Source organism: Aegilops tauschii, chromosome 3 (assembly GCF_002575655.3).
Source record: "Aegilops tauschii subsp. strangulata cultivar AL8/78 chromosome 3, Aet v6.0, whole genome shotgun sequence".
NCBI lineage: Eukaryota > Viridiplantae > Streptophyta > Magnoliopsida > Poales > Poaceae > Aegilops > Aegilops tauschii.
In genome coordinates this window covers 354,293,671-354,316,320 of record NC_053037.3, presented here as the reverse complement: position 1 = coordinate 354,316,320, position 22,650 = coordinate 354,293,671, and positions in this window count along the sequence as shown.

Genomic DNA, 22,650 nt, shown 5'->3' with positions numbered 1-22,650 from the left:
GCCTAACATGTACTGTACCAAATCAATTCGCACTACAAATGTCATTCAAAACTTTGAATTCATTTTATGTTCAATTAAAATATTTCGCTACGTGTATAATGCATGCAACCTAGTACTCAAATGAACGTTTTAGTGCATTCCAAACGTATATACTACCGCTTCAATATGAACTAAATTTGATTTCGTTTCTCTATTTGAATAAGATCTACAATAATGATTGTTGTGAAGTCAAAGCATTTGAATTCGTCAGATCCACAATTGTCATTATTCTCAAGTTAAACCATCATTTGTGTATTATCTTCAGAGCACACCACATGATTAGTCTCGAGTTACATATGAACTATGTGTACTATATGAACTCGAACTCGATTTTTTGTATCCACTTTATGTTGATTTCAAATCATAGTACATTTCAAGCTCTAGCTAGATCTTCACAAACTAAACCATGTCTCATATGTATAATGTGTTTATCACATTATGTATGGTGCCCAGCCCCCTACGCCTACAAGTATTTAGATGTGAGTTGCAAACACCACACATTACCACAAATTCAAATAAAATGTGAGAATGTTTGATATATAGTATTGTTTAGATTGTTCGATGTTTAGTTGTAAGCTGCGAACGCCACACATTATCACAAATTCAAATAAAATGTGAGATTGTTCGATGTATAGTATGGTTTAGATTGTTCGACATTTAGCTGTGAGTTGCAAACGCCATGCATTATCACATTATGGTATAACATGTGCAAAACCACAACACGCGTATCACCACTATATTCATGCATGCATATGTTTAAAACACTATGATGTCCTGTTCAAATATATGAATCCACTTTCATATCAAATTATGATCTTTGTTAGTCTCTTACACCCACACAATCCTCTAACCTTTGTAGCTACCACTAACTTCCTCTCGTGGATGCACATGCCCTCCTCGCCCTCCCCCTCCCTCAACATTCTATCCATCATGCACATTCATTTTATTTTCTTTAGGTCGTTCTCCCACAGTCTCCACAACTCCTTTCCAACACACACCGATCGATAAACCTCTCCAGCGATGTCCGCCTACAACATACACACGCACCTTCAATCTCCTCTGTTGGGGATATTGTGGTAAAATCAAGGAAGAGACAGACATTGATTGATGACTTGAAGGAAACCTTTGATAACTTGCCGATTTATAAAATGATGCTTAATCCGGCCAAGTGCGTCTTTGGTGTACCTGCAGGCGAACTCTTGGGCTTTTTGGTGTCTAACAGGGGCATTGAAGCTAATCCGGAAAAGATCAAAGCCATCACCTCCTTGGCCAAACCGAAGTGTATCAATGATGTTCAACGCCTGGCAGGCCGGATTGCCGCGTTGAGCCGGTTTATCAGCCGCCTTGGCGAGAAGGCCATCCCTTTATATCAGATGATGAAGAAAACAGATAACTTCGTCTGGAGTGACGCCGCTAATGAAGCGTTTGAGGACTTAAAGCGGCATTTGGCTAATCCGCCGGTTCTTGCTGCTCCGGTTGACAAAGAGCCATTGTTGCTATATGTGGCAGCTAACGCTCGGGCTGTTAGTGTGGCTATTGTGGTGGAGCGCAAGGAGGCAGGAAAGGAATATCCAGTTTAGCGGCCGGTTTATTATATCAGTGAGGTGCTTATTGAGTCCAAGCAGAGGTACCCGCATTGGCAAAAATTGGTGTATGGGGTCTTCATGGCAAGCCGGAAGCTTAAGCAATATTTCCAAGGTCATCCCATCATGGTGGTCAGCTTTGCTCCTTTGGGGGATATAATCCAGAACAGGGAAGCAACTGGCCGGATTGCTAGGTGGGCTATCGAGCTTGGGCCTCACGAGTTGAAATACATACCCCGAACGGCGATCAGATCTCAGGCACTTGTGGATTTCATCAATGATTGGACAGAACTGCAAGCGCCTGAAGAGAAGCCGGATCATACTTATTGGACTATTCATTTTGATGGGTCCAGGCAATTGGAGGGTGTCGTGGTTCTAAGTCTGACAGTAGAATGGGGGGTAGGGATGTAGAGGCAAGATCCTAGCTATGGAGAAGTTGTACGCACGAGTTTTACGAGTTGAGGCCCTTCTCGGAGGAAGTAACAGCCCTACGTCTCGGAGCCCGTAGGCGGTCGATTGGATTATATGCGTGTGTGTTACTGGGGGTGCGAACCCTTGTCCCAGAAGAGGGGGTGGCTTATATAGAGTGCGCCAGGACCCCAGCTCCCCTCCGTTACACAGGGTTCAATGTTCATAAAGAAGGAGCGTTACAGGTTAAGTCCGTAGTAAAGTGCTATAAATGACTATTAAGTCTAAGAGTAAATGCCCGAGCGTTGCTGTGCAGAGTGGCTTTAGGTCTTCTGCACGTCGAGTGGTTTAGTAGTCGAGTGACCTAAATAAGGAGGGGCCTCCGAGTGAATGGTAGGTCGAGCGGATTGCACTCGACACCTTTGTTGGGTCCCCTCTATTTACTCTTGAACCTCTTTGCTTCTGGGGCAAGGACCTTAGGTAGGAGGTATAGGTCAGGCCTATTACCCTACCCCAGGTCTATGTCCTCATCATTAGCCCCCGAATGGATTGAGGTCCGAGTGAAAAGAAGGTTGAAGTTGACCTGGCTTTGACTCTTGCTTTCATCTCCAAATGGATGCCAGTTGTTGGAACTTCGGCTTCGTTTCAGTCGCCTTGATCGATTCAGAAATGGCCGACTGGTTTTTATAACGTCATCCGTCGAGTGTTATCCTTGACATGGAATCTTTGGCGTGATCGGTTGTAGAGGATCCCGGATTTCGCGGGATTCGAAATTTTGGTGGAAGCGCGCCAGGCGGAGCACGCCGTGGTAAGTGGAGTAGATAAATAGGACGTTTCGATTTCCGCGCCACCTTTTTCGCCACGTATCCTGTGTGCGACTGTTAAGGGATTTGACAGGATCGTCCGGGCCCACGCGTCAGCCACTCGGAGGTAGGCCTTTAAAAGCGGCGAGGCCGAGGCGTCCGCACTGTGCGTGCCCATTCTCCTTCTTCTTCCTCTTGCTCCTTTACCTCGTTCAGCTTCTCCACTCTCGACGACGCCGCTCCGCCGCCATGGGGAAGGAGAAAACGGCAGTGCTGGAACGCGCGAAGAAGGCGACGGGGGCGGCGAAAAGCAAGAAGACGAATCGGGGGGACCTTCATCGCGCTCGGGGCTGCCGTCGGGTTGGATCCAGGGAGATTGGATCCGATCCTCACTTCGGCAGGAAGACATGGACGATATGGCCGAGTTAGGGCTAATCGTCCATGAGTCTGCGCGGCTGCCGGAGGGGGAAACGGAGCCACAACCGCGACCGGGTGAGTGTGTTCTGCTCGCCACTCATGTCGACCGCGGCTTCTCGCTTCCTCCACACCCCTTCTTTTGAGGTTTCTTGAATTTCTTTGGGGCTCAACTCCATCATTTCACTCCCAACACCATCACATACCTTGCCGCATTCGTGTCCATGTGCGAGAATTTCCTGGGGTGTCGACCGCACTGGGGTCTTTTCAAGCACATTTTCACCATCCGCTCCCAAACAGTGAAGAAAGTGAACTCGAACGACGAGAAAACCCATGTTATCCAGGTGTGTGGGGGTCTGGGTATTCAGAAGAGGAAGAGGAGTTCCTTCCCTTCGATGACTCTTCCTGAGTCGGTCAGGGGCTGGCAGTCGACCTGGTTCTATTGCCAGGATATCGTGACCCCAGGCCAGTCGATTGGACTTCCCCCTTTCTCTTTTGATCGTGTTCAGACTCCATGTTCGTTGAAAGTGACCGCCGCGGAGAAGGCGGAGACGGGCATGTTGGTCGAGAGAGTAGTTCAACTGATCAACCAAGGTGCCACCGGCATGGATATGCTGGAGGTGTTCCTCAGTCGGCGCATTCAACCACTCCAAGCTCGTGACCACTCCATGTGGATGTACTCCGGGGCTGGCGATACCGCTCGGGTTCATCCGGAGGAGGTGGTGGCCAAAACAGTGGCCTAGTGGCTGAGGGGCATCACCGAGAACAAGGACAACCCCAGGGGCGCCAGGAGAGTCAACCCTTTCAGCGACAGCAACCAGCCAGACAAGGTTTGGCCACTACAACTGATTGAATTTGGATGTGTTTTCTGACTGTTTGTTGATCCGACTGATTTCCACTCAGCTCCTTGTTTTGTAGATTTACACAGAGATGTACTCAATGCCCAATGGCGAACAAGCTCTGGAGCAGGACCATGAGGGCGAGGACATCGCGGAGGAGAGCGGCGAGTGGGAGTCACCAGCCGACGATGATGAAGATGAGAGCGATGAGTCGGACGACGAGGAGGTAGCCGACTCACCACCTCGTTCTGAACGTCGATCCAAGCAGCACCATGATCCCGCGGGCAGGCGCGGCAAGGCTGTGGCCTCGAGCGCTCCATCTCAAAAGCGCGCTCGGTCTTCGACTCCAGAATTGGCTGAGAAGGTCACCAAGCAGCCCAAGATCAATCCTTCGAAGGCTCGGAAGACCTTGCCTAGAATCAAGATGGACGTTCCTGTTGCTTCTGGGTAAATGTTCTTCCTGTATTTTCTTGTTCTGACCGATTCTCTTGTACTGACGGAGTGGATGATGAACCTTTACAGCCCGGCCTCGGCTATGACTGATATGGATATCGACAAGACTCCAGACGACAAGGAAACCGACGACGCAGCCACCTCCAAAGCCAGTAAGTCTGCCCGACTCGAATTCATTTGGACGACTGGATTGTTTGTCAGCTATCTCTTTGACTTTCTCTGTTTGTTGCAGCAGCACGGGACGTTGTTGTGCTCCCGGATGATGAAGAAGAAGTACCGCTAAGGGGAAGGAGGAGGAGGGACAAGGAACTGAGCAGGAAAGTGCCTGAGGCCCAGGTTCCTTAGTCGACTGCGATGCCTAGGACGGCGGTCGAGCGATCGACAGATCCGGCTCGTACCAACGTCTCTTTCGCTATCCCGCTGTCGACTGATTGCCCATCAGGATCAGCTGCTCAGACTTCTGCTGCACCAATACAACTCCATGCATCAGACCCAGTGGCTTCTCTGACTGTTTTGCCATCATCGCTTTTCACTGCGTATCAAAGTGGTGCATGAGGCCAGTCAGGTTGCCTTCAACACCGGGGCTGCTCTGCAGACCAATGTCTAGGTTAGTTGATTTCCGATTGATCATATTTCTCATCCGATCACCCACTAGGGTGTGACTGTTTTGAAGTTGCACAAGTCTATTTGAGTCGTCTTGAATTGAATCTTTGAACTAGTGGGGGCACTCTTAGTGCACCCACTCGGTGTAGTCCCCGAGACCATAGTTGACTGCGGGCAGTCGACTGTGGTATGAGAATCTGAATTTTGTCACTCGGTCTGGACGGACCAGGTCGAATGAAACCAGAACCAGTGGGGGCACGCTAAGTGCACCCACTAGGTGTAGTCCCAGAGACCGTGGTTGACTGCGTGCAGTCGACTATGGTCTGAGAACTGCTTTTTTTTACTCTTGCGCTGGGCAGACCATGTCTAGTGTTTATTCAAACCAGTGGGGGCACGCTAAGTGCACCCACTGGGTGTAGTCCCCGAGACTGCCATTGAATGTTTGATTCGGTGGTAGTCTTAGAGTAGCTATCACTGTGATGTCTTTTTATCTCAGTCAACTGATATGGCTTATACTGCAGAAATCTTGTGATCTTGGGGCTCAGGTTTCTACAATGAACAAGCAGCAAATCAGCCTCAGCCTTGATCTAGAATTGGCCAAGAAGAATCTCAAGACTGCTCGTGATGAAGTAGCTGCCATGGGAGGTAACCAATCGTCAACTGTCTATCTCACTGCTGGCACTTTTCCTTTCCATTTTTGAACCGAGTGACTCCACTCGAGCAGATGTATGTAGTGAAAATTGTCAACTCCAAGCCCGTCTGAAGAATGTTATTTCTTTACAGAAAATGAAGCAGGCTTTGGAGAAGAAGGATCTGGATCTTGCTGCTGCACAGAAGGAAGCGTGAGAGAAAACGGCGCTTGCTGACAAGAAGCTTGCTTCAGTCGGCAAGTTAGAAGAAGAGAACTCCAAACTGAAGACTGCTGTTTCTGACGCCAATCGGGAGGTCGAGCGACTGAAGAAAGACAAGGACAAGCTGACTGGCGAGCTTGGGAGCCTCAAGGCCAAGAAGGGCGAGTTGGAGTCTTATCTGGGCCAGCTTGCTGCAAAGCTGGTCCTATAACTTGAAGGTACTGATGATTGACTGACTTATTACGGTCGACTGTCAAGCCTGATTATATCGTCGACTCACCATTTACTCAACTGTGCAGAGCTTTGCCAAGACTTTGAAGCGGAAACTGGGCGGGTCGAGCTGGATCTCGATCCCATAAATTGTCCAATCAAGGATGATGTTGCGATGAATGTGTTGCGGCTGGAATCTCGCATGGACAGCGCGGTTGCTTATCTTGCCCGCCTGAAGGCAGCGATGAATCGGGTTGATACTGAACTCTGGCCTCAGGCGGAACTGTCTCAAGACCTCGAGTCTCTGATGGCTCGACTGAATCAAATACCTGACCGAGTGTAAGAATGGAAGAAGTCATCTGCTCGCTGTGGCGCTGATGTCGCGTTGTCCTTGGTCCGAGTGCACTTCAAAGACGTCATAGAAGACAAGCTGGCGGAGCTCAAGGTTGCTAACACAAAGAGGCACACCTTCCAATCCTTTATGGAAACTTTCCTTGACGCCGCCACTCGCATTGCAGACAGCATAGACCTTGATAGTTTCTGCGACCCAACCAGTCCTTCTCCTGACGCGTGACCGAGAAACGTTATGCTCCACCTTTATTTGCCTCAGAATGCCGAGTGATTGTGTAATCGTTAAACTTCTTTGGGCTTGATGCTCGAATACTTTTGATCCGTCGTCCGGAACTTTAGGATTTATCTGAACTTGGTTTATCTCTGAATATGCTTGTGTTTGCCTTCGAGTGGAATTTGCTCTTCAATTGGAATAATCTTTGTACTTGAGATGCAGCTATTGTACTTATGGCGCAGCTCTGAGGAGAATGTTGCAGTCGACCTGCACCTCGCCATCCTTGCAGATGAGGATGGAGCGCACGTCGCACGTTATACTTGTGGCGCAGCTCCGAAGGAGAAGGTCGCAGTCGACCTGAACCTCGTCGTCCTTGCGGATAGGGAGGGAGCACACATTGTACTTGTGGCGCAGCTCCGAAGGAGAAGGTTGCAGTCGACCTGCACCTCGTCGTCCTTGCGAATATCGGCGTGTTTCGAACTTAGGCGAGTACTGGACTACAGCTAAGCCCCCGAGTGGGAGGGTTGCTCATCACTCGGTAAGATTTTTCAAACTTAGGCGAGTACTGGACTACAGCTAAGCCCCCGAGCGAGAGGGTTTCTCACTATTCGGTAGGATTTTTCAAACTTAGGCGAGTACTGGACTGCAGCTAAGCCCCGAGTGAGAGGCTTACTCATTACTCGGTAGGATTTTTGAAACTTAGGCGAGTACTGGACTGCAGCTAAGCCCTTGAGTGAGAGGCTAGCTCATCACTCGGTAGGATTTTTCAAACTTAGGCGAGTACTGGACTGCAGCTAAGCCTCCAAGTGAGAGGCTTGCTCATCACTCCGTAGGATTTTAGGGTTGCTCATCACTCGGTAGGATTTTTCAAACTTAGGCGAGTACTGGACTGCAGCTAAGCCCCCGAGTGAGAGGCTTGCTCATCACTCGGTAGGATTTTTCAAACTTAGGCGAGTACTGGACTGCAGCTAAGCCCTCGAGTGAGAGGCTTGCTCATCACTCGGTAGGATTTTTCAAACTTAGGCGAGTACTGGACTGCAGCTAAGCCCCCGAGTGAGAGGCTTTCTCATCACTCGGTAGGATTTTTCAAACTTAGGCGAGTACTGGACTACAGCTAAGCCCCCGAGTGAGAGGCTTGCTCATCACTCGGTAGGATTTTTCAAACTTAGGCGAGTACTGGACTGCAGCTAAGCCCCCGAGTGGGAGGGTTGCTCACCACTCGGTAGGATTTTTTAAACTTAGGCGAGTACTGGACTGCAGCTAAGCCCCCGAGTGAGAGGCTTGCTCATCACTCGGTAGGATTTTTCAAACTTAGGCGAAACGGATTCGTGGCTAAGTCACCCACTGGGGGATTTCAGACGCAAACAAAAGCAACAACAATCGTTTAAGGAGACTGCAAAGCTCTTGTCTTTGATAAACAAACTACAAAGGTATTTCTTATTACATCTCATCCGAATGAGTACTTAAGTATAAAAGGGGCGGAGCAGCTCCGCATTCCAAGCCCGTGGCTCGTCTTTCTGATGCTCGACATTGTAAAGATGGTATGCTCCATTGTGGAGAACTCTGGTGACAATGAAGGGACCTTCCCAAGCAGGGGCGAGCTTGTGTGGTTTCTGCTGATCCACTCGAAGAACCAAGTCTCCCTCTTGAAAGGCTCGGCCCCTCACGTTTCTGGCGTGGAATCGACGCAAGTCTTGCTGATAAATGGTCGACCGGATTAAGGCCATCTCTCGTTCCTCCTCTAGGAGATCGACTGCGTCCTGCCAGGCCTGTTCTGCTTCATCTTCAGAGAAGAGCTCGACTCGGGGTGCATTGTGAAGCTAGTCACTCGGTAGAATAGCTTCAGCTCCATAGACCAAGAAGAATGGAGTTTGGCCAGTCGACCGATTGGGAGTTGTCCTCAATCCCCAAAGAACTGATGGAAGTTCATCGACCCAGGCGCCTGCTGCGTGCTTGAGATCACGCATCAGTCGGGGTTTCAGTCCTTTGAGAATCAAGCCATTTGCTCTTTCTGCTTGTCCATTCGACTGGGGGTGGGCGACTGAAGCATAGTCGACTCGTGTGCCTTGGGAAGCGCAGAAGGCTCTGAACTCATCAGAATCGAAGTTCGACCCGTTGTCAGTGATGATGCTGTGCGGAACCCCGTATCTGAATGTTAACTCTCTGATTAAGCCGACGGCAGTACTAGCTTCCAGATTCTTGATAGGCTTGGCTTCAATCCATTTGGTAAACTTGTCGACTGCTACAAGCACATGAGTGAAGCCGCTCCTACCAGTCCTCAGCGGTGCAACCATATCCAATCCCCAAACAGCAAAGGGCCAGACGAGTGGAATGGTCTTCAGGGCTGACGCAGGCTTGTGGGACATATTGGAGTAAAACTGACAGCCTTCACATTTGTCAACTATATCTTTCGCCATTTCATTTGCTCATGGCCAATAAAATCCGGCTCGGTATGATTTGGCCGCAATGGTCCGAGAGGACGCATGGTGGCCACAGGTCCCCGAGTGGATATCGTTGAGGATCACTCGACCTTCTTCTGGCGTTATGCATTTCTGGATGACTCCAGTCACACTTTCTCTGAACAGCTGTCCTCTTATCACAGTAAAGGCTTTGGACCGACGGACGATCTGTCGAGCCTCCTCTTCATCCTTTGGGAGTTCCTTCCTAAGGATATACGCAATATATGGCACTGTCCAGTCGGGAGTGATGACCAAAACCTCCATGATCAGGTCGACCACGGCTGGGACCTCGACTTCGGTCGGATCTGTAACACTCTTAGACTGCGGGGGCTCTTCAGTGAAAGGATCTTCTTGAACTGAAGGTGTATGAATGTGTTCCAAAAACACATTGCTGGGAATGGCTTCTCTCTTGGAACCTATCTTTGCCAAATCATCGGCTGCTTGATTTTTCAGTCGGGGTATATGATGGAGCTCTAACCCCTCAAACTTCTTTTCCAACTTCCTCACCGCATTGCAATAACCAGTCATAGCTGGGCTTCTGACATCCCACTCCTTCATCACTTGATTGACTACCAAATCTGAGTCGCCGTAGACCATGAGGCGACGGACGCCGAGTGAGATGGCCATACATAACCCATATAAGAGTGCTTCATATTCCGCTTCGTTATTGGAGGAATCAAAGTGAATCTGGAGAACATATCTGAGCTTGTCTCCTCGGGGAGATACCAGTACCACCCCAGCACCGGAACCATTCAGCATCTTGGAGCCATCAAAGAACATGGTCTAGTGCTCCGAGTGGACTTGAGTCGGCAGTTGCTGTTCGATCCACTCAGCGAGGAAATCTGCTATTGCTTGGGGCTTGATAGCTTTCTTTGCCTCAAACTTGATATCCAAGGGAAGGAGTTCAATCGCCCACTTTGCCACTCGACCAGTTGCATCTCTGTTGTTCAGAATCTCTGATAATGGAGCGTCGCTAACGACTGTAATAGAGTGGTCAGAGAAATAGTGTGCAACCTTCTTCGTGGTCATATAAATCCCATAAACAAGCTTCTAATAGTGTGGATATCTCTGCTTTGACGGAGTCAGAACTTCAGAAACATAGTATACTCGGCGCTGAACCTTATAGGCTTTTCCTTCTTCTTCCCGCTCGACCGTAAGTACTGTACTGACAACTTGTCCAGTGGCTGCAATGTAAAGCAGTAAAGGCTCTTTGCTGATTGGGGCAGCAAGCACCGGCTGGGTGGAAAGCAGGGCTTTGTGCTCTACAAACGCTGCATCAGCTTCAGGAGTCCACTCGAACTTATCAGACTTTTTCATCAGTCGGTAAAGAGGCAATGCCTTTTCACCGAGGCGAGAAATGAATCGACTTAAGGCGGGCAAACAACCAGTAATCTTCTGGACATCGTGCACACGCACAGGGCGTTCCATCCGGAGTATGGCACCCACTTTCTCTAGGTTAGCGTCGATCCCTCGTTCGGAAACGAGAAAACCGAGTAATTTTCTGCCTGGAACTCCGAATGTGCACTTTGATGGATTAAGCTTGATATCATACCTTCTGAGGTTGGCAAAAGTTTCAGCAAGGTCAGCCAGCAGGTCAGAACCTTTACGTGACTTGACCACAATGTCATCCATGTATGCTTCCACATTCTGACTGATTTGAGTGAGTAAACACTTCTGAATCATCCTCATGAATGTGGCTCTAGCATTCTTCAAGCCGAATGGCATGGTGACATAACAGAAGCACGCAAATGGGGTGATGAAAGCTATTTTTATCTCATCGGGTCCGTACAGTCGGATCTGATGATACCCGGAATAAGCGTCCAAAAAGGACAAGCGCTCACACCCCGCAGTCGAGTCGACTATTTGGTCGATGCGGGGGAGAGGAAAGTGATCTTTCGGGCAGGCCCAATTGATATGCTTGAAGTCAATGCACATGCAAAGTGAGTCGTCCTTCTTTGGGACCATGACAACATTGGCTAGCCACTCGGAGTGGTAAATCTCTCGGATAAACTCAGCTGCTAGGAGCTGAGCCACTTCTTCACCGATTGCTTTTCTCTTCTGTACGGCAGACCGTCGAAGATGTTCTTTAACTGGTTTCACTTTTGGGTCGACTCGCAAATGGTGCTCAGCCAGCCCCCTGGGAGCACCAGGCATGTCAGAAGGTTTCCATGCAAAGATGTCCCAGTTCTCACGGAGGAACTGGATGAGCGCTTCTTCCTATTTGGAGTCGAGTGTTGTCGAAATGTGAGTCGGAGCAGCATTGGGATCGGTCGGGTGAATATGAATCGGCTTCGTTTCACCAGATGACTGAAATGCTGAATCCGTGGCAGGCTTCTTAGCTCGCAACAAATCACTCGGATCTGCATTCTTTGATATTCCTGTAATTCCACTACTGCCATTTTCGCATCGGCGATCTTTGAGCCCTTCTGGAAGCACTCTTCTGCCTTCTTCCGATTGCCAGTGATAGTGATCACTCCTTTAGGACCAGGCATCTTCAATTTGAGGTACACGTAGCATGGTCGTGCCATAAAACGTGCATAAGCCGGCCTGCCCAGAATAGCATGATAAGCACTCTGGAAATCGACGACTTCAAACGTCAACTTTTCTTTGCGGTAATTCTTGGAATCACCGAAAACCACATCGAGGGCGATCTAGCCGAGTGACTCAGCCTTCTTGCCAGCAATAACCCCATGGAAACTCATATTGCTTTCACTGAGTCTGGACATCGGAATGCCCATTCCTTTCAAGGTCTCCGCATACAGTATACTCAGGCCACTGCCACCATCCATCAGAACCTTAGTCAACCGAGTGCCTTCGACGATTGGGTCGACCACCAACGCTTGCCTCCCAGGGGTGGCTATGTGTGTCGGGTGATCAGACTGGTCGAATGTAATGGCAGTCAGAGACCACTTCAAATAACTGGGCGTCGCCGGAGCGACCATGTTCACTTCTCTGTTGATGACTTTCAGTCGACTCTTGCTCTCAACATCAGCAAAAATCATCAGAGTGGAATTGAAGTGGGGGTAACCATCATCGTCCTCTTCCTTATCCTCAACTTTGTCCGATTATTTCTCCTTTTCTTTGGGCTGTTTCTCTCGGAACTGCTGGATTAGGAGCCGACACTGTCGAGTGGTATGTTTCGGGTAAATGAGATTACCCTCCTCATTTTTTTGGGTGTGAATGTGGCATGGTAAATCCAACACATCATTTCCATCTTGATCTTTTACTTTCTTGGGGTTCCATGGCCCTTTGGCCTTCCCCTTGAACTTTCCTTGAGTCACGGCTAAGGCTTCTCCGGGAGCAGCTGGCTCGGCTTTGCGCTTCTGCTTCCTACTGGAGTTCCCTCCCCCGGTTTCATGGGCGACTGTTTTGTGCTTGCCACTCTGGAGCCGATCCTCCTCCTCACCATTAGCATACTTGGTGGCAATTTCCGTCATTCGACTCACAGACATATCTCCGGTCCGACCGAACTTCAGATTCAATTATCGATACTTGACGCCTTCCTTGAAGGCACAAACTGCTTGGTGAGCAGACACACATTCTCCACCGTGTGGTGCAATGTGATCCATCTCTGGATATAATCCCTCAAAGTTTCATTTGACTTCTGCACACAAGATTGTAGCTCTGTTAGCCCTGCTGGCCATTTGCATGTACCTTCAAATGTTCTGACAAACACTCGAGCAAGTTCTTCCCAGCTATAAATACTGCCAGGTGCTAACTGATTCGACCACGCTCTGGCCGAGCCCTCTAACATCAGAGGAAGGTGCTTCATGGCCACTTCATCATTGCCACCACCAATCTTCACAGCCACTCGGTAGTCCTCAAGCCAAGTGTCAGGCTTGGACTCACCAGTGAACTTGTTGACTCCAGTCGCCAACCTGAAGTTGGGAGGAATCACTGCTGCTCTGATGGCTCTGCTGAAACACTCGGGACCTGAAACATGCACTCTACTACCGGTCGGATAATCTCTATCGTGGCCATCTCTGTGTGCCCTCTTCCTGTCAACCAGACCTTGAACAAGAATGGATCTCGCGTCAAAGCCCGGCTCTCGGGGGTCGACTGGAATCCTTCGCCCACCACTGTGAGGGCGTCTTTCATCGTGTTGCCGAGGCGCGTATGACCCACTCCTTGGGGGAGGCGTGGGTACTCGACGACGATCATACTGCTCACGGTTTTTGTACTGATCCTGTCGATCTCCACGTCCCTCACGCCTTGGAGGCGATCTTGGGCTGTGAGCCGACTGAACTGTGTCTGCCATTACAGATCTACTATGAATCCTATTCCGAGACTGTGACACTGCTGTGTTCTGCTCCCCGGCCGCCCGGAGCAAAGCCAAGGTCTGCATCAAACCTCTACCACCCTCCGACTGGGAAGGCTGAATCGACTCTGCTATTTGGGTAGCAGCAGTGAGATTTTGGATCGGAGTTCGATATACCTGGGTTGGAGGCAGAAAAAGTTGTCGTCGACTGGATTCAGGAACTCGCTGCCGAGCACGCTCGTCGAGTGCGTGCCGGAGGTTCTCCAGTCGAGTGCGCTCAGCCAAGTTGGCCAGGCGCGCCTCCTCCAAGGCCCGAGCCTCGGGGGTTTCTCCAACGATAGGAGTGTGAAGTGCATCCATGTTACGGCGGCGAAGCTCTTCCCTCTGCTGCGAAGAGAGGGGCTCGGGGCGGTACTCCTCATGGACACGCGACAGATCGCCTCTGCCATCAGCAGCGTCGTCGCGGGGGAAGCCAGGAGGACTGCGCGGTCCGTTGACCATCAGGACTTCCACCGCAGGGTCACTGCTGTCGCACTCGGATATAGTCTCAACGGAGCCAGTCGAACAGGCCGCAGAGAGTTTCGTCGGGCTCGATTGCCGCGACTTGGGGGGTGGCCGACTGGCGAGCCACCGCGTGCCTCACCCACCGCTGGAGCCTTGACCGACCGGAACGCTTGCGCCGGCGGGCAGCAGGGAGTGAAGATGCCACAGGAGCCGACCGATACTGGCCCGACGGCTGCCGCAGGAGGACGCCGCGGACGCACGCGCGAAAGTGTGTTGCCCCACGGACGGGGAGCGCCTAAACGTCGAGTGGAGCCTCTTGGAGCCAAGCGGAGTCATCGGCGACGAACACGAGCGCACCGAGACGGATCTTGCGGCCTTCGACCAATCCTCCGCCTGAAACCATGCTGATGGGGATTGGAAAAATTGCAACTTCTCCAACAAGTTGCTAAGACACAGGCCCCACGGTGCGCGCCAACTGTCGTGGTTCTAAGTCTGACAGTAGAATGGGGGTAGGTATGTAGAGGCAAGATCCTAGCTATGGAGAAGTCGTACGCACGAGTTTTACGAGTTGAGGCCCTTCTTGGAGGAAGTAACAGCCCTACGTCTAGGAGCCTGGAGGCGGTCGATTGGATTATATGCGTGTGTGTTACAGGGGGTGCGAACCCTTGTCCCAGAAGAGGGGGGGTGGCTTATATAGAGTGCGCCAGGACCCCAACTCCCCTCCGTTACACAGGGTTCAATGTTCATAAAGAAGGAGCGTTACAGGTAACGTCCGTAGTAAAGTGCTATAAATGACTATTAAGTCTAAGAGTAAATGCCCGACCGTTGCTGCGCGGAGTGGCTTTAGGTCTTCTGCACGTCGAGTGGTTTAGTGGTCGAGTGACCTAAATAAGAAGGGGTCTCCGAGTGAATGGTAGGTCGAGCGGATTGCAGTCGACACCTTTGTTGGGTCCCCTCTATTTACTCTTGAATCTCTTTGCTTCTAGGACAAGGACCTTAGGTAGAAGGTATAGGTCAGGCCTATTACCCTACCCCAGGTCTATGTCCTCATCAGAGGGCTCGGGGGATGGAGTCGTATTAACTTCCCCACGAGCTGATAAGTTTTGTTATGTTCTCCGTTTAATGTTCCCTTGCACTAACAATGCAGCTGAATATGAGGCTTTACTCCATGGTCTTCGGATGGCTAAGGAGACGAACCTAAGCCGAGTTAAGTGCTTCGGTGACTCGGATCTGGTGGCTCAACAAGTGTCCGACACTTGGGATTCCAAGGACCCGCTCATGGCAGCATATCGTCGTGAGGTGGATATTGTTGCAGGTCACTTTAAAGGTTATCAGGTGGATCATGTGGTCTGGCGGAAGAATGAAGCGGCGGACGCTTTCAGCCGCCTGGGTTCCCAACGTAAACCGGTTCCACCTATTGTCTTCCTGGATGTTCTGCATAATCCGTCCGTCAAGCTCCCTGGTGAAGAGGATTTGGCTATTCCTGATCCGGAAGCTCAGTTGGTGGCGGCTCTTCATGTTATCCTAGATTGGACGGTTCCATATCTGGCGTATATGAACCGGGGCGAGTTACCAGAGGATGAAACTTTGGCCAGGCAGATAATCTGGCGGTCTAAGTCCATGACTATTATCAATGGAGAGTTACATCATTGCAGTGTGACAGGGGCGTTTCAACGCTGTGTGTCTCCTGAAGAAGGCCGTGAAATTTTGCGTGAGATCCACGAAGGATATTGTGGTCACCACGCCGGTTCAAAGTCTTTGGTGGCCAAGGCGTTTCGTCACGGTTTCTATTGGTTGACAGCTCATGCTGATGCCGAGGACTTGGTCAAAAGATGTGATGGCTGCCAGAAATTCTCAAGGCGCGCTCATGTACCGGCTCAAGAATTGAGGATGATTCCAATCACCTGGCCGTTTGCAACTTGGGGGCTGGATATGGTTGGGCTTTTCAAGAGATCCAAGGACAAGAAGACCCACCTCTTGGTGGCGGTTGATAAGTTCACGAAGTGGGTGGAGGCAGAGCCAGTTAGTAAGTGTGATGCAGCTACGGCGGTTCAATCCATCAAAAAGGCGATCTTCTGGTTTGGCTTTCCATACAGTATTATAACAGACAATGGTACCAATCTGTCAAAGGGTGCCATGAAGGATTTCTGTCAACTTGAGCACATCCGGCTTGACGTGTCGTCAGTGGCTCACCCCCAGTCCAATGGTCAAGCGGAGAGGGCCAATCAAGAGATCTTGAGAGGCATCAAACCCCGGCTTATGGTTCCTTTGCAATGGACATCGGGTTGTTGGGTTGAGGAGTTACCTTCTGTGTTATGGAGCATCAATACCACACCCAACAGATCGACAGGATACACACTGTTCTTCATGGTTTATGGAGCAGAAGCAGTTCTTCCTAGTGACATATGCCATGACTCACCTCGTGTAGCAGCATATGTTGAAGCTGACAACGAGAAGGCACGGCAGGAAGCTCTTGACCTGTTAGATGAGGAGCGTGACATGGCGGCAGCCCGTTCGGCGATTTATCAGCAAGATTTACATCGTTATCATAGCCGCCGAGTTAGAACCAGAACCTTTCAAGAAGGCGATTTGGTGCTTCGACTCATCCAGGATCAGACAGATATGCACAAGTTATCCCCTCCTTGGGAAGGACCCTTTGTGGTCAGCAAGAATCTACACAACGGGTCATACTACCTCATAGATGTTTGAGAGCGCAAAGACTCACGTAAATCGGAGGAGGAGACCCACTGGCTGTGGAATATCGCTCATCTTCGGCCCTACTATACTTGAGCCATAGGCTCTGCTTATGTACATATTATGACAATGTATATATTGTGATCAATATAATAAACCGGAACCTCAGCTAAAGCAGGGTATCTGTTGTTTTTCTTACATCATGTGTGGTTACATGGAGCTTCTGTTTATAAAGCGGCATCCGGTTTACCCCTTGATTTAGCTTCTCAAAGCTTTATATTACATCACTTGGGGGCTTGGTCGTATCCAAACCATAGCTACACCTCTTGATCGGCGCAATGCCACAACATCACTTGGGGGCTTGGTCGTATCCGAACCATAGTCACACCTCTTGATCGGCTCAAAGCCAAATCAATCCGGGGCCAAAGAGAGTGTTGTAAAACAACAACTCAAACATAGGCACCCACTCAGCATAGCTCAAAATGTTACTTGGGGATTCTTTGCTGTCGAAATGAACTAAGAATCTACACTTGTAATAGGCTGTCAAGCCATGGATTGGAAGCCTGGTGTATACACCTAAAACCCCGGGTTAACCTGCCTATTTAAGTAAGTCACTCCGCCCAGGTAAACCTGGTATGACCCTTCGAACTTTGACAAGTTACTCTAAAATAAAGACCCTGAACTTGTCAAGTTAAAACGATGATTGGTTAAGGATTGAGGACCATCTTAAAAGGCTTTGCAAAAATGGTTTAACTCAGTGGCCTGGCAGCCCATGAAAAGCCTCGAATTTTGGGCCTGGCAGGCCGTGAAAAGCCTCGACTACAACGGTTTTTATTTGCCTTCTGCTAAGTTTTTCTTTGTTTTGATAAGATTTGTGGTGTTTTCAAACAGGGGTTTATCAACCCGGTTAGGCTGTCAACTACAAGTTGTCAGTACACGATCAAATTATAATCTGGAGACTATCAGCCCGGTCTGGTTTTGATTCAAAGTCACTAGTATGGAATAGACCGGTGTTTATCACAACCCGGAATGGTTTTATTATAAACCGGCATCATATAACATGAGTTACTTATCCTCCAGGGTAGGATTATGACCCTCGCTACAAAGTTGGTCAGCCAACATTATGCCTAAAGGTCACATGTCTTATATATTTCCATTTTTGGTTATCTTTTACAACCTTGGTTATAAACCTTGGCCATATATATATTTGGGTATCATGACCCGCCCGGTGGTAAACCGCCAAGGCGCTTTAAGCTTCTTATCGGCAGGAACAACTTGAATAAATGGCTATGGATTATGAACATCATATCTTAAGCATGTCGGATTAAGCAAGCATCAGTGCAAATAAATATGCACGAAGGCATACCAGACCAAGTATTTTAACTAGCCTATTACAAGGCGTTTCAGTGCCCAAAAGGATAATTGTTTTCTCAAATACATGTTGCAGCATGTAGAAGACTAAACCGGCCTCCGGTTCATGATTGGTCACCAGCTTGGCCTGACGGCTGCGGATCATCTCGCACCGGTTCAACTCCCTCCTCTCTACCCAGTGGCTGGAAGTCAATAGTTGCCTAGTCGATCCCAGTTAGGGTTTGGAATATAGCTTCATCGCTTATAAGCGTGGACGGTTCAATGTCAGGGGCATAAGTGTGCTTACGGATTGGTGGGATAAGATTTCGCGCTTCTGGAATTGGTGGAGGAACCCGTCTGTTCTTATCATCATAACTCGCCTGATAGTACGAGAGATCCGCCTCTTCAACCAGTTGACAAGCCAATGGGCGTACTTCCCGGTTTATGATTCGGAGATCCTCATTGCCAAATTCTGTTCCGTCTTCCTTCAAACTGGGAAAGCCTTGGGCCGCTTCCACTGGATCAAAGTCAGGTACCCATGCTGTTGCCCGGGTTAGTGCGGTCAAAGCGCCCGTTCTTGCGGCAGACTTTTTTAGCTCGTCTACCCGGGCAGGAAGCATAGATAACCTTTCTAAGGTATCCTTGATCAAAGTGGGAGGAGGATTATTGTGTGAAGCAGTATAAATGATCCGCTGCGCGCCGGTGTACAACTGTTCTATTAGAGTGTACGCAGCCTTCAGTTTCTTCTGTACATCAGAGCCCAGGAGGCTAATACGAGTTCCTGCACCATTATCATATTATTTGGAATATATGTCCTTTAGTAGATTTCAATATGAACTACTAGTACATACTCAAACACTGATGTATATAGACATATTTTAGAGTGTAGATTCACTCATTTTGCTCCGTATGTTGTCCATATTGAAACAGACGTAATAGTACGTACTCTGCCTCGCCCCTCGACCCTCACCACGTGGTGTACGTGCAGCAATTCATTCGGTCTCATATAGCCAGAACGATATATACCGCAGTACCATTATTGCTCGACTTCCCGAAGAGGCGAAGAGCCAATCGCAAGGTTAATAGTTTGGAGATGCCAAGCGCAAGGTTTATAGGGGAACGAGTAGTAGGTGCCGCGTCATTTATAAATAAAGTTTTTTTTCTTCAGTGGCACGTACGCAATATAAATAGGTTCATATGGAGAGAAAAGGAAACCGCTCCACTATATACATAGGCAGGACCAGCCTACACAGTTGCTTGCTGGGGTTGCTCTCTTCAGTTTTCACACTCTCTCGCACAAAACCCACTGTGGCCACATCTCTAACATCCCGGCGGATCACGTCCGCCGGGGGAAGGGGTGGATGCTTAGTGTAGATGCGGTCGTCATCGCTGACAGCGAAAACCCACTGTCGGCACGTCCCGATTAGGGGTCCCCGCCATTCTCTCTCACAAAGCCGGTGAGGTTGCCTTCGTCCATTGCTCACTGCCGCGACGTGGGTAGTTGCCTCCTCCCTCTGCCCTCCTCTAGGTTGAGCTACGTCCCGACATCCCTCAGGTACAACTCCCTTTACAGCCGGCTTGCACCACTGCTCCAGCTGCCCACATCACTCCATGTGGATATTTCTCTACTTCTTTGCCCCGCACATACCTCTACTGGCTTCTACGTACTGTATTTGTGATGAGTTTATGTCTCATCAAATAGTCCCAGTAATCTTATTCTAATCACGCTTCTTCAATTTCTTTGCCACAGGGATGCTCATCTCGATTTTGGTGAAACTGCACAAAATGATCCAATGGTTAAAGGGTTGCAAACTTCATTTCTTAGGAAGCGCCCATGTTGCCAGCAAATTAAAGCCTGGTTAGGGTTTACGGTTCAAGGGCTAGGGACTGCATGGATCGTTTTTTTTCTTTAGTTGTCTCTATTTCAATGGGTAGGGACTGCATGAGTAGTAGTAGTATTGTACGCCTTACGCCCGCTCCCTCGCCCACGCGCGCGGTGGCTCGTAGGACGAGGAGAAAATTTTACTACTCCCTCCGTTTACTCCTCGTCCCTACTACCTTGGTTAGAGAGATTATCATATTGTTTGGAATATATATGTCCTTTAGTAGATTTCAATATGAACTACTAGTACATACTCCAAACACTGATGTATATAGACGTATTTTAGAGTGTAGATTCACTCATTTTGCTCCATATGTAGCATAAAGTTGAGACACTTATTTTGGAACGGAGGGAGTACATATTTGCTACGATCTGTCAATCATTGAGATGCAATAGCATGCATGTTAGTATCCTTTGTATTTGATGAAATGTTGCAACAGGCAACCTTGGACGCAAGATACATGTAACAGAAGCTGGAAGCTTCATAGCATTATACTATCTCGCTGATAAATTACAGTACATACTATACAAGTACTTCCTCCGCTCTTAAATATAAGTCTTTTTAGAGATTTCACCATGAACCACATACGGATGTATATATATGCATTTTAAGTGTAGATTCATTCATTTTGTTCCGTATGTAGTCCACCTAGTGGAATCTCTACAAAGACTTATATTTAGGAACGAAGGGAGTACAATGTAAAGAATTAGGTGTCGCACTGTGTCCAGAAAATATGGTGATAATGTGAGGTGGGCCATGTAATCACTGAGCCTGCGTGTTTTCACTGCTCTTGCACTCCTCCGCCGTAAGAATGGAGAAAATTGTAATCTAGCAGTACCTCCTTTCGCCGAAAGCGTGGGACATCCAGCAGTCCTACCACCTTAGTAATAATGACCAATGAGCCGTTAAATCACATAGACCCAGCAGTAAGTTGGACGGACGAAGCAACCATCACTCTTGAATCTGCTTCTCCCTTCAACGCAGGCGCCAGTGAGAGGTCGCGTCCGCTCTACCCGGGCATGAATGCGGCACCGATTCTTTGGAGTGGCGCTGACTGTTTCGGGCAGGAAGCGCGCGCGGGCGATGGAGGGGCTTTGGGTGGGCCAGGCTGGTCAGGAGCGGGCATGGCAGCTGTCCGCCTGTCCCTACCGGACGCCCGGAAATGAGAGGATGCACCGACTCTCGCGGCTAAAATCGTACACTACACACCATCTCTCTGTAGGAGTAGGTCGATCTGTCACTCTCTCTAACACACACATGTTGTTAAACACACACACGCACATGCACGCACAGGTTCATAGAATAGGAAAATCGTGCGAGTGCGAAGCCACAGGAAGTGAGATACAAATGGAGTATGTACAAGAAGAGAAGAGGTGACGAATATTCCATCAAACCTAGACTGAGGAGTAGTACTCCCTCAGTCTAGGTGTTAAGTCATCCTACGGAAATCAGATATTCCCAAAATGTTTAGGCATCGTCCATTAACTTCGCATCTCAATCCCCTCCTGGCCTCGTTGCTAGCGAGCGTTGTTACTTAGGGAGCGTTTGGATCCTTAGCAAGAATAGTGTAACGCCCACGATGCGGCTATATCTCCCACGTGTCGAGGCACGACTTAGAGGCATAACCGCATTGTGGTATTGTCGCAAGAAGGGTTATCTTCACACAATCCCATGTAATGAACAAGAATGGGATAAACGAGAGTTGGCTTACAATCGCCACTTCACACAATACATAAATTAATTCATACATCATCCAAAATACACACATAGACCGACTACGGTCAAATCCAAATGAAAATAAGATAACCCCAAATGCTAGATCCCCGATCGTCCCAACTGGGCTCCACTACTGATCATCAGGAAACGAAACATAGTAACGACCACGTTCCTCATCGAACTCCCACTTGAGCTCGGTTGCATCATCTAGACTGGCATCGTCGGCACCTGCAACTGTTTTGGTAGAATCTGTGAGTCACGAGGACTCAGCAATCTCACACCCGCGAGATCAAGACTATTTAAGCTTATAGGAAAGGATGGTGTGATGAGGTGGAGCTGCAGCAAGCACTAAGCATGTATGGTGGCTAACATTCGCAAACAAGAGCGAGAAGAGAAGCAACGCAATGGTCGCGAAGCTAGAAATGATCAAGAAGTGGTCCTGAAACTACTTACGTTCATGCATAACTCAAACCGTGTTCCCTTCCTGGACTCCGCCGAGAAGAGACCATCACGGCTACACACACGGTTGATGTATTTTAATTAAGTCAAGTGACAAGTTCTCTACAACCGGACATTAACAAATTCCCATCTGCCTCATAACCGCGGGCACGGCTTTCGAAAGATAATACCCTGCAGGGTTGTCCCAACTTAGCCCATTATAAGCTCTCACGGTCAACGAAGGATAAACCTTCTCCCGGGAAGACCCGATCAGTCTCGGAATCCCGGTTTACAAGACATTTCGACAATGGTAAAACAAGACCAGCAAAGCCGCCCAAATGTGCCGACAAATCCCGATAGGAGCTGCACATATCTCGTTCTCAGGGCACACCGGATGAGCCAGACGTCGGGTTGGCATAGAGCCTGGTTGCCCAGGGGGCGCCGGACATCGCTCGGTTTGGGCCAGCACTCGAAGGAGCACTGGTCCGGGGGTTTAAAATAAAGATGACCCTCGGGCTCGCGAAAACCCGAGGGAAAAAGGCTTAGGTGGCAAATGGTAAAACCAATGTTGGGCCTTGCT